Source organism: Leptopilina heterotoma, unplaced genomic scaffold (genome assembly GCF_015476425.1).
Source record: "Leptopilina heterotoma isolate Lh14 unplaced genomic scaffold, ASM1547642v1 Lhet_130, whole genome shotgun sequence".
In the NCBI taxonomy this organism is placed as follows: domain Eukaryota; kingdom Metazoa; phylum Arthropoda; class Insecta; order Hymenoptera; family Figitidae; genus Leptopilina; species Leptopilina heterotoma.
The window spans coordinates 1,148,570-1,158,926 of NW_025110849.1; positions in this window are offsets into that span (position 1 = coordinate 1,148,570).

Genomic DNA, 10,357 nt, shown 5'->3' on the forward strand with positions numbered 1-10,357 from the left:
CTAACTAAGTAACTTACAAACTTAATTACTAATTATAATTACTAATTATAGTAATACCTTACTAACTTACTTACTTAATTTAGTTTCTAACTAACTAACCTACAAACTTAATTACTAATTAACTTACTTACTTACTTAAGGGGTTACGTACAGTTAGAGCTTCAAAAAAGGTGTTTTTTAGAAATTTTTTTGTGGCCACACATTAAAATAATTAATAACAAATCTTTTTCCACATGAAATATACATTTGGTTTCGCGGTGATCACGCTATCTTTTGACTGGATCATCTAAATTCAAATCGCAAAGAAGGAATCGTTAGTTAATGATATAATACGGTACTTGAACGAAGGAATTTGAGAAATTTTGATTTTTCGCAAAATGGCGGATGTTCACGGAAAAAAATTAATCTCTAAACTTGAAATAATATTAATTTGAAGTCCAATGAAATATAAGTGTATCTAAATTAAACATTATAGTCACAATTACTGTGATAAGTTGTGTTTGATTCTGTCAAACTTTATACCAGAAAACGCCATAAATTCACATCTCTGATTTAGAGATTTGTTAATTTCACAACTTTTTTTATATGAATTAGGTACATTGTGTTTTAAGTTAATCAGTGACAAGAAAGATTTAAACCATTTTAATTAATTAAGTATTAATTTTATTTTCAAATATCCAAATAAAAGCGAAGGTCTGTGAAGGAAGGTCTGTGAAATTTTAAGGTTACAATTGTCGCCCGACAAAATACGGCACTGACTGATTTAAATGACGTGAAATAGGTAAATAAACATTTTTCAACCACTTTTTCTCTAAACACAGACACTTTTTACAAAATAGGTCAACATACAATGGGTAAGAATCTTCTTAATAACCTAAATTCAAAAGATTGTTTAAATTCATGCAGAAACGCGGTTGTCAAGCGGTTGTAAAATGTAAAATTGGAAATGATTGGAAAGTAATGTAATGACAGACAACAAGAAGCGGATTACTGCCAGTCGCCAGAAGAGGGCAGAAGCATGCAGAGAGCACAATGGTCCAGCTGTTATATTCTTAGCATTACATCACTTTCCAATTTTACATTTTACAACCGCGTTTCTGCATGAATTTAAACCATCTTTTGAATTTAGGTAATTAAGAAGATTCCTACTCGTTGTATGTTGGCCTATTTTGTAAAAAGTGTCTGTGTTTAGAGAAAAAGTGGTTGAAAAATGTTTATTTACCTATTTCACGTCATTTAAATCAGTCAGTGTCGTATTTTGTCGGGCGATAATTGTAACCTACAAATTTTACAGACCTTCCAACGCCGTTAAAACAAAAAAATGAAATAAAAATATAAAATTCGTATTGTGTTTTAAAAATATCCAACTACTTTTTTATACTTGTCAATGTATAGTTTATACAGGGAAAACAATATAAATATTTTGTGAATAATTCTCACTCTAAATTGTGATAAATTATAAATTCTTATTACATCGAGTTATTACAAAAATAAGAATTATATAAATATACGGCTAAAATTTTTAATATTGTTTATTCAAATAATATATTAGATTTGAATTTATTCAAGTAAGTGGATAGTTTAGAACATATGTTCCATATGTCATAAAATTTGAGATTCCTAATATCATTTTTAGGCATAAGAAATACGTGTTCTTCACAATACTAATATTCGGATTAGATATAATACCAAATTTCAGTTTTAGTGATCTGCTTACATCTTACGTCCGTTTCCAGTGATAGTTTATGCCTAAATCTCAGATTTAATCTCTAATTTAGAGATTAATTTTTTTCCGTGCAGTAAGTTAATTAGTAATTAAGTTTGTAAGTTAGTGAGAGTTAGTTAGTAAGTTAGTTAGTTAGCTATAGTTAGTCAGTAAGTTAGTTAGTAAGGTAGTTAGTAAGTTAGTTACATAGTAAGTCTGCTAATAACTAAGTTAGTTAGTTAGTTCGTAAGTAAGTTAATTAGTTAGTTTGTTGGTGAGTTAGTAATCGTACGTATGTTTTATTCTATGAGTATTGATATGCAAAATATATATTTTTAAATAAATTTCATTACAAAATGGCAGCTGTGCTGCATTTTATTGAAAGGCGTCTGTTTTTTTAGGGTTCTATGGCCGGACAACTAAGGTCCTTAATTTTTGATTTGGAAAAAAACTAAAATTTTGTCATTTTCTATACCTACATCAACAGCTATCGACACACGTGGGATTTTTTCGATATTTTGATATCGATTGTATAGAAAATGACAATATTTTCGTTTTTTTTGTAGATAAAAAATGAAGGACGCTAGTTGTCTGGACATGGAATCCTGAAACGAGACGCTTTCCAATAAAATGCTGCACAGCCACAATTTTTTAATAAAATTTAAAAATATTTTTTTTTAATTTTTCGTGAATTACTTAGATGTCTTCCCTTAACCTGCAACGCTTTTTTATACCTTACAATTTACTGTGAATATATTATATTAGTACATATATGCAATATGAACATTTATGAACTCTGTTTTGCATAGCACAACTATACACCTACAATATATATGGAGGTAGCCAGTATCAGATTATTACCAATTCATTATTGGAGAAATAGGCATAATTCTAGCTATGGGATCGAAAAATACTTTCTTTTAGTCAAAAGAAAATAGAATAAAAGAAATCGTATGAAATAAATATGATAACGCATCAGGATAAGAGACATTCTCTGAAATTAGTAATTTTGGAGCAAAATCTTAATTTTTTTTTTATTTTTTATTATCAATCCATATGTTTTGACAAGTCGAATCATGCGGTTTTCATTAATTTATCGATAATTTAACTGTTTGATTTCATTGGTTCTTTAAAAAAATGAAAAGGGTCCATTTTGTCGGTCATTTGCAAAAGTAATCCGAATTTTAAAAATGGAGGTGTGGAAAAATTTAAAACCTCTTGATTTTTCATCTCTAAGGTGTCCTGGACTGTAAACAATTCTTATCTGAATAACTTCCGAGAAGAACCAGAAATATTGATGTTAGAATCTTTTTTTTGTAATTTTCGAAATGAAAATTTGGATATTGCGTCAATTTTTTCATAATAGAGACTGTCAAAAAATTTTTAATAAGTGTAATATCTATTCTTTTTCTTCAAATGACACAATAAAATTGTACCTAATCATTAATCTTGTAAAAAAATGGTTTTTTAATAGAAAAATTCTCCTTTTTAGAAAAGGGCCCATATTGTCGGTTTTTCGTATTTTCAAAATTAAGAGGGGGGGGAGTGGTTTTAAAAATTTAAAACCTATTGGTTTAGTATGTTTTAGGTACCCTGGACTGTAAAAAATTCTTATCTGAATAACTTCCCAAAAGAACCAGAGATATTGATGTTAATGTCTTTTTTTCGTAATTGTCGAAATGAAAATTTGGATATTGCGTCAATTTTTTCATAATAGAGACTGTCAAAAAATTTTTAATAAGTGTAATATCTATTCTTTTTCTTCAAATGACACAATACACGGAGAAAAATGGATAGTTAAAAGTAGATAGTTAACCCTCACAGGCTCGAGTTCGATTTTTGAAATGCGCGCACAAGGTGGGTCCGAGGGACCCGGATGTTTCAATGCAATAAAAAATAAAATTTAATAGCAAAGTGCTTCATATTTTCCATATTTAATACAATTTTAATGATATAATTGCATAAAAAATTTTAAATATTGAAAAGTAATCAAGATATAACTAAAATTTGTTTAATAAATTTAATGAGTCATTTTGAATAAATCGAACTACATACTTATTAAGCAAGATTTTTTTAATGTGTATTTTTTGTTCTATTAAATTTACCGATGTATTAAGCATATGTTATCACTTATTATGGCAGTTGTTGATAAAAATACCATAAATAAATCCAATATTGCATAAAAATTGCAAATTTAAAATTTTTTTTTCATAGCCCGGGTCCCTCGGACCCGGCTTGAGCCCTTACGTATGTTCGACTTAAAAGGTAATTTTTCCAGAATATTTTATAAATAAAGAATTGTTTATATTGATGAAAAATGTGTGTTTTTACGTCCCCAAGCCTAATGTGAAGTTGATTTTTCAATAATATTTTTTTAACCAAAAGTAGATCAAAAAAACTTTCCTCCGGGTCCGAGGGACCCGGCTCGAGCCCGTGAGGGTTAAAAAAATATAATCAAATTTATTATCTGTATAGTTAGAAATACTATCTTCCTGAAATATTATATATTCCCGTTTAGTATATCTAGATAATCAAATTTATTATCCTGGATAGTCAACTTGCCGAGCGCTTACGCAGAAGTTTGATTGCCGATTACCGATTACAACCGTTTTCGAACGAGTTTTTCTCTGCACACAGGCACTTTTTACAAAATCTGACAACGTACATTTGTCACAAATGTTTTTAATTGTCTGCATTCAAAAGATTTTGTTTTGAAATGACGTTTTTGGCGTTCTAAACTTTGAAATTCCTTAACTCAGCGAATTTTTAACCAAAAAAGTTCTAAAACCCACTCAAAATTTTCCAAATTTTGCCAGGAATACGCCCATATAGATAACTCCAATAGAGCCAAAATGGGCCCTTTTCATGTGGACGTCCACATATATCTTTTAGTACATTTAAAAATTAAGAGATAAAACATGATTTTAGGTCCGTGCAATGCGGGGTTGCTACACTGTCAAGGGTCAAACTTTTAACCAAAATAATTTTCGAACCTCTATAACTTTAAAACAAACGAATGGATTTTAAAACGCCCAGAGAGTTTTTTCTGCAGAATTACCTAAACTTTAAAACTATGTATCACAAAAATTTTTTGAATTTATATTTCATAGAAAAAACTTTAAAAAAATTTCTTTTTTTCAATTTTTAACCCTTTATGCCCCTTTCAATTTTTTCAAAATTACCTCAAAATATTCCTTTTTTTATTACCTTTTTATCCCACCAAAAGAAATTTTGGGACAGCAATATTTGTATGAGTTATAAATTAAAAACTAGATCAGCGCATGCTCTCAATTCGAGAAAATACTCTCGCGTATAGAATTCGAGTATCCAAAAATGCCACTAGGTGGCACTGATGAATGCTTTCTTACAACCGAGTTTATTTACGCATATTATAAGTATCGCGACTTTTTGTACCTGTAACATTTTCTACTATTAATAAATGGTAACTTTTTTCGCAGTAAGTACATTTATAATTTTATTTTTTCTTTTCTATTAATTGTCTAAGCTTTCTGAAAAATGCCTTTTGTTAAATGTTTTATTCCATTTTAATTTAAAGACCATAAAAATGAAAATGTACGAAAAATCAATAACTGCAAAATTATTGGAGTACCTCAAAATTTGTATTTGTACACTACCGGTCAAAATTGAGAGACCACCCATTTTCAGGCGATTGAAAAACGTTTTAAAACACAAAATGTATTAAAACTTAAATTATTTCCTTTTTATTTTTTGAAAGATGATAAAATTTTGAAAAGAACAAGATCTTTTAGAAGTCATTTGGCCAATATTATATTTAGATATTTTTAAAAAATCCTCATTTTCAATGTTTCACAAAAATTTGAATAACTTCTAAAATAATGGAAGCTTTTTGATGATCCTAGGCTTATTTGAAAGGTCATTTGCTACACTATAAGAATTATTTATAAGCATTAACGTATAATTTTTTTCTTAGAAAATGCAGACCTTCAAACTTAGACCAAAAAAATTCAAAAAATTTGGTACAATTTTTCTGTATTAAAAACTATTCTAGAAAATATATAAAACATCATATGGTGTAGAGTTTTCAAGAAAATTTAATAAAAAAAAATACGTTTGAATTTTAAAAATTATTTTTCTGTTAATAAGATTGTTTCAAATTTTTTGAATTTTTTTGGTCCAAGTTTGATGGCCTGCATTTTCTAAGAAAAAAATTATACGTTAATGCATATAAGTAATTTTTGTAGTGTAGCAAATGACCTTTAAAATAAGCCTAAGATCATTAAAAAGCGTTCATTATTTTAGAAGTTATTCAAATTTTTGTAAAACATTGAAAATTACGATTTTTTAAAAATATCTAAATAAATTATTGGCCAAACGACTTCTAAAATATCTTGTTCTTTTCAAAATTTTAACATCTTTCAAAAAATAAACAGAAAAAAATTTTAGTTTCAATAAATTTTATGTTTTAAAACGTTTTTCATTCGCCTGAAAATGGGTGGTCTCTCAATTTTGACCGGTAGTGTACGACAAATGTTGCAAACAGGTTTCGACAGAAGGTTGGCCTGAGATTTTAACTGTTGTACTTGAACATTCTACTTCTTCAGGAAATTTGAGTGAATTGCAAGTCGAAAACGAATTTGAGGATGATAATAAATTTGACTCTGAAAACGAATCTGATTCAGATTACATGTATGATACGGTCAATAAGTCTAGTAATGAAAGTAATACTTCTGCTGATTTTTTCAAATTTCCTGAAGAAGTAGACCTTCTGTCGAAACCGGTTTGCGACATTTGTCGCACAAACACAAATTTTGAGGTATTCCCATAATTTTGCAGTTATTGATTTTTCGTACATTTTTATTGTTATGGTCTTTAAATTAAAATAGAATAAAACTTTTAACTAAAGGTATTTTTCAGAAAACTTAGACAATTGATAGTAAAGAAAAAATAAAATTATAAATGTACTTACTGCGAAAAAAGTTACCATTTATTAATAGTAGAAAATGTTACAGGTACAAAAAGTCGCGATACTTATAATATGCGTAAATAAACTCGGTTGTAAGAAAGCATTCATCAGTGCCACCTAGTGGCATTTTTGAATACTCGAATTCTATACGCGAGAGCATTTTCTCAAATTGAGAGCGTGCGCTGAGCGGGACGCATGATTATTCCCCAAATTTCATTTTTCCGAAATGTCATTTTACCGAACTGCACTTTTGCGAATAGTCATTTTTGCGAAATGTCACTTTTGCGAATTGTCATTTTTGCGAAAAGCTATTTTTGCGAATTGTCATTTTTGCGAATGGCCACTTTTACGAATTGTCAATTTTCCGAAAAGTCATTTTTGCGAATCGCTATTTTTACAATTTGTCAATTTTTCGAAAACTCATTTTTGCGAATTGTCATTTTTACGAAAAGACATTTTTGTGAAATGTCATTTTTGCGAAAAGCTATTTTTGCGAAAAGTTATCTTTACGAATTGCCATTTTTGCGAATTGTCATTTTTAAGACATGCCATTTTTGCGAATTGTCACTTTTGCGAATCGCCATTTTTACGAATTGTCATTTTTGCGAATAGTCATATTTGCGAAAACCCTTTTTTACGAATTGTCATTTTTGCGAAAAGCTATTTTTGCGAATTGTCATTATTGCGAATTGACATTTTTACGAATTGTCAATTTTCCGAAAAGTCATTTTTGCGAATCGCCTTTTTTACGAATTGTCAATTTTCCGAAAAGTCATTTTTGCGAATTGTCATTTTTACGAAAAATACAATAGTGAATTTATAAACCTACAAGTTTTCTATTGTATTTTTCGCAAAAATGACAATTCGCAAAAATGACTTTTCGGAAATTTGACAATTCGTAAAAATGGCGATTCGCAAAAATGACTTTTCGGAAAATTGACAGTTCGTAAAAATGGCGATTCGCAAAAATGATTTTTCGCTAAAATGACAATTCGTAAAAATAACTTTTCGCAAAAATGACTATTCGCAAAAATGACTATTCGCAAAAATGACAATTCGTAAAAATGGCGATTCGCTAAAGTGACAATTCGCAAAAATGACATTTCTCAAAAATGACAATTCGCAAAAATGTCAATTCGCAAAAATGACTTTTCGCAAAAATGACTAATCGCAAAAATGACTTTTCAGAAAAATGGCATTTCGCAAAAATGACATTTCACAAAAATGTCTTTTCGTAAAAATGATAATTCGCAAAAATGACTTTTCAGAAAATTGACAATTCGTAAAAATGGCGATTCGCAAAAATGACAATTCGCAAAAATAGCTTTTCGAAAAAATGACAATTCGCAAAAGTGACATTTCGCAAAATTGGCTTTTCGCAAAAATGAGTATTCGCAAAAGTGCAGTTCGGTAAAATGACATTTCGGAAAAATGACATTTGGGGAATAATCATGCGCCCCGCGCTGAGCTAGTTTTTAACTTGTAACTTATACAAATATTGCTATCCCAAAATTTCTTTTGGTGGGATAAAAAGGTAATAAAAAATGGAATATTTTGAGGTAATTTTGAAAAAAATCAAAGAGGGCATAAAAAGTTAAAAATTGAAAAAAAAATTTTTTTAAAAATTTTTTCTATGAAATATAAATTAAAAAAATTTGTGTGATACATTGTTTTAAAGTTTAGGTAATTTTGCAGAAAAAACTCTCTGGGCGTTTTAAAATCTATTCATTTGTTTTAAAGTTATAGAGGTTCAAAAATAGTCAAAGTGACAAGAAAAATTAGTTAATGTAACTAGAAAAAATAGTCAAATTGAATAGGATAATAATATTAGATTTATTATACTATACTGTATCCTATTTTAAAATTCTTAATAGGGGAGAGTCTCCAGTTGTGAGACACCTCCAGTTGTGAGACAGTCAATTTTTTTTAACATGCAATATTAAAAATCCGATTGGTTTATATAAAAACATTTCTTTTTACATGAGCCAACTTTTTCATGTACGCCGAAGCGGATATATAAACTGTTTTTGTTAAATACCAACACTGTGTGTGATAATCAACTAAAAAGCGTATTTTCAATAAATGCAAAGTACTTTTTTTCCAAGTTAATTAATTGGAAAAGGTAAATGTAATGCATTTTCTTTTAGTGTTTTCCTTATATTTTGTGATGCAATATTGCATTGTTCCAATCTACGGTTAAAAATAATTTAATTTTCCTTTTTCAAAATAGCTCCAATTTCTGGGTGTGAGACACAGCATATCACCAGTTGTGAGACGGTGTCAACACCCATCTGGGCAGCAAAAAAAATACGACTTTGCAGGCATACTATTTAAATGTTGTTTTGATTTTTTTTCTAGTATTTTTGGGCATGTCAAGTGGAAGAAAGTCAACCTCAACCGATTCAGAAGAAATCAATTTTAATGCTCTTGTTGAAGCTATTAAATTGTGTTTATTTGATAGTCATATTTTGGCGAATAAATATTATTATTTAGTGTATAATAATATATATTATTAATATATTTAATTATTTCTACTAAACATAACGTTTTATGTCAAACTTATTAAATTTTAGCAATGTTTAATGAGTGTCTCACAACTGGAGACATTTTTTATTTTGAAAAAAGCGATGTGCTCGGAAAATGTATCGTAAAATTTTTTGAGTTCATCGAAACACTATACTTTCTTTTAATAAAAGTTGCGTATTTCTGTTACCTTTCGAACGGTGTATTTTATTTACAATTTCGTTTACCTGTTTACAATTTACGGGTCAAAAATGAAACCCGTCTCACAACTGGAGACTCTCCACTATAATTATTATTATCAGATGAAAGACAAAAAGTAAATATAATTTTAAAAACTTATTAATTATTATATTCAACATATTTATAGTTTTTCTAAATGCTAAATTGCAGATTTAATATAGCGACCAAATTTTCTGAATGTTGACGAATTTTTCTAAAATGATTACTCGGGGTTTTTTTAGATAACTTGAAAGTTATTTAAAAGCACTTCACTTTCATTTTCACTCTCTGCCGAACACAAAGTCACAAACGGTGACGTGGTGGTAAATGACTCAATCTTTTTATGTTTTATTCAAAAACTCCTAAGTATAAATATTTTTATACAAATTCATCAACTTTTAAAAAATAGATTGCCTTATTGGACCCGTTATTTTGAATTTTGAATATCTGACATCAGATTCGTAATCAGCGTTCCCGAAAACCCCCAAGAAATGACTTTCCGTTTAAACGCATCAATTTTAAAATTATCCGCCATTTTGTATTTTAAAAAACTGACCTCAAATTTGAATTCAGTGACCCCAAAAATCTTATATATGATGAAATCATATTTTTTAAAACTTTTTTCGGACCGTTTTTAGACCACAAGCGATTTTCAACTGCACTACGAAGGGATTAAATACCTCAGCATAAAATAAATCTAAAAGGCAGACAAGACTTATTGGCTGTGGTTGAGACTAGTGGGCACTGAGTTCTTGCGCACCAAGATTCCTTGTCTAGTTCCAGGATTTTTCAGAAACAGTTGCGGCTAGTGCCATGAACTTTTTAGGAAATACATAAAAACTCACTATGAGAAAGTAATGAAAAAAACTATTGAATCAGTTATAGCTTTTTCTAATACACTATGTACTGTGACACGGCTATTCTAGTCGTGCACAAAATAACATTCTAATTTAACAATTTGTAAA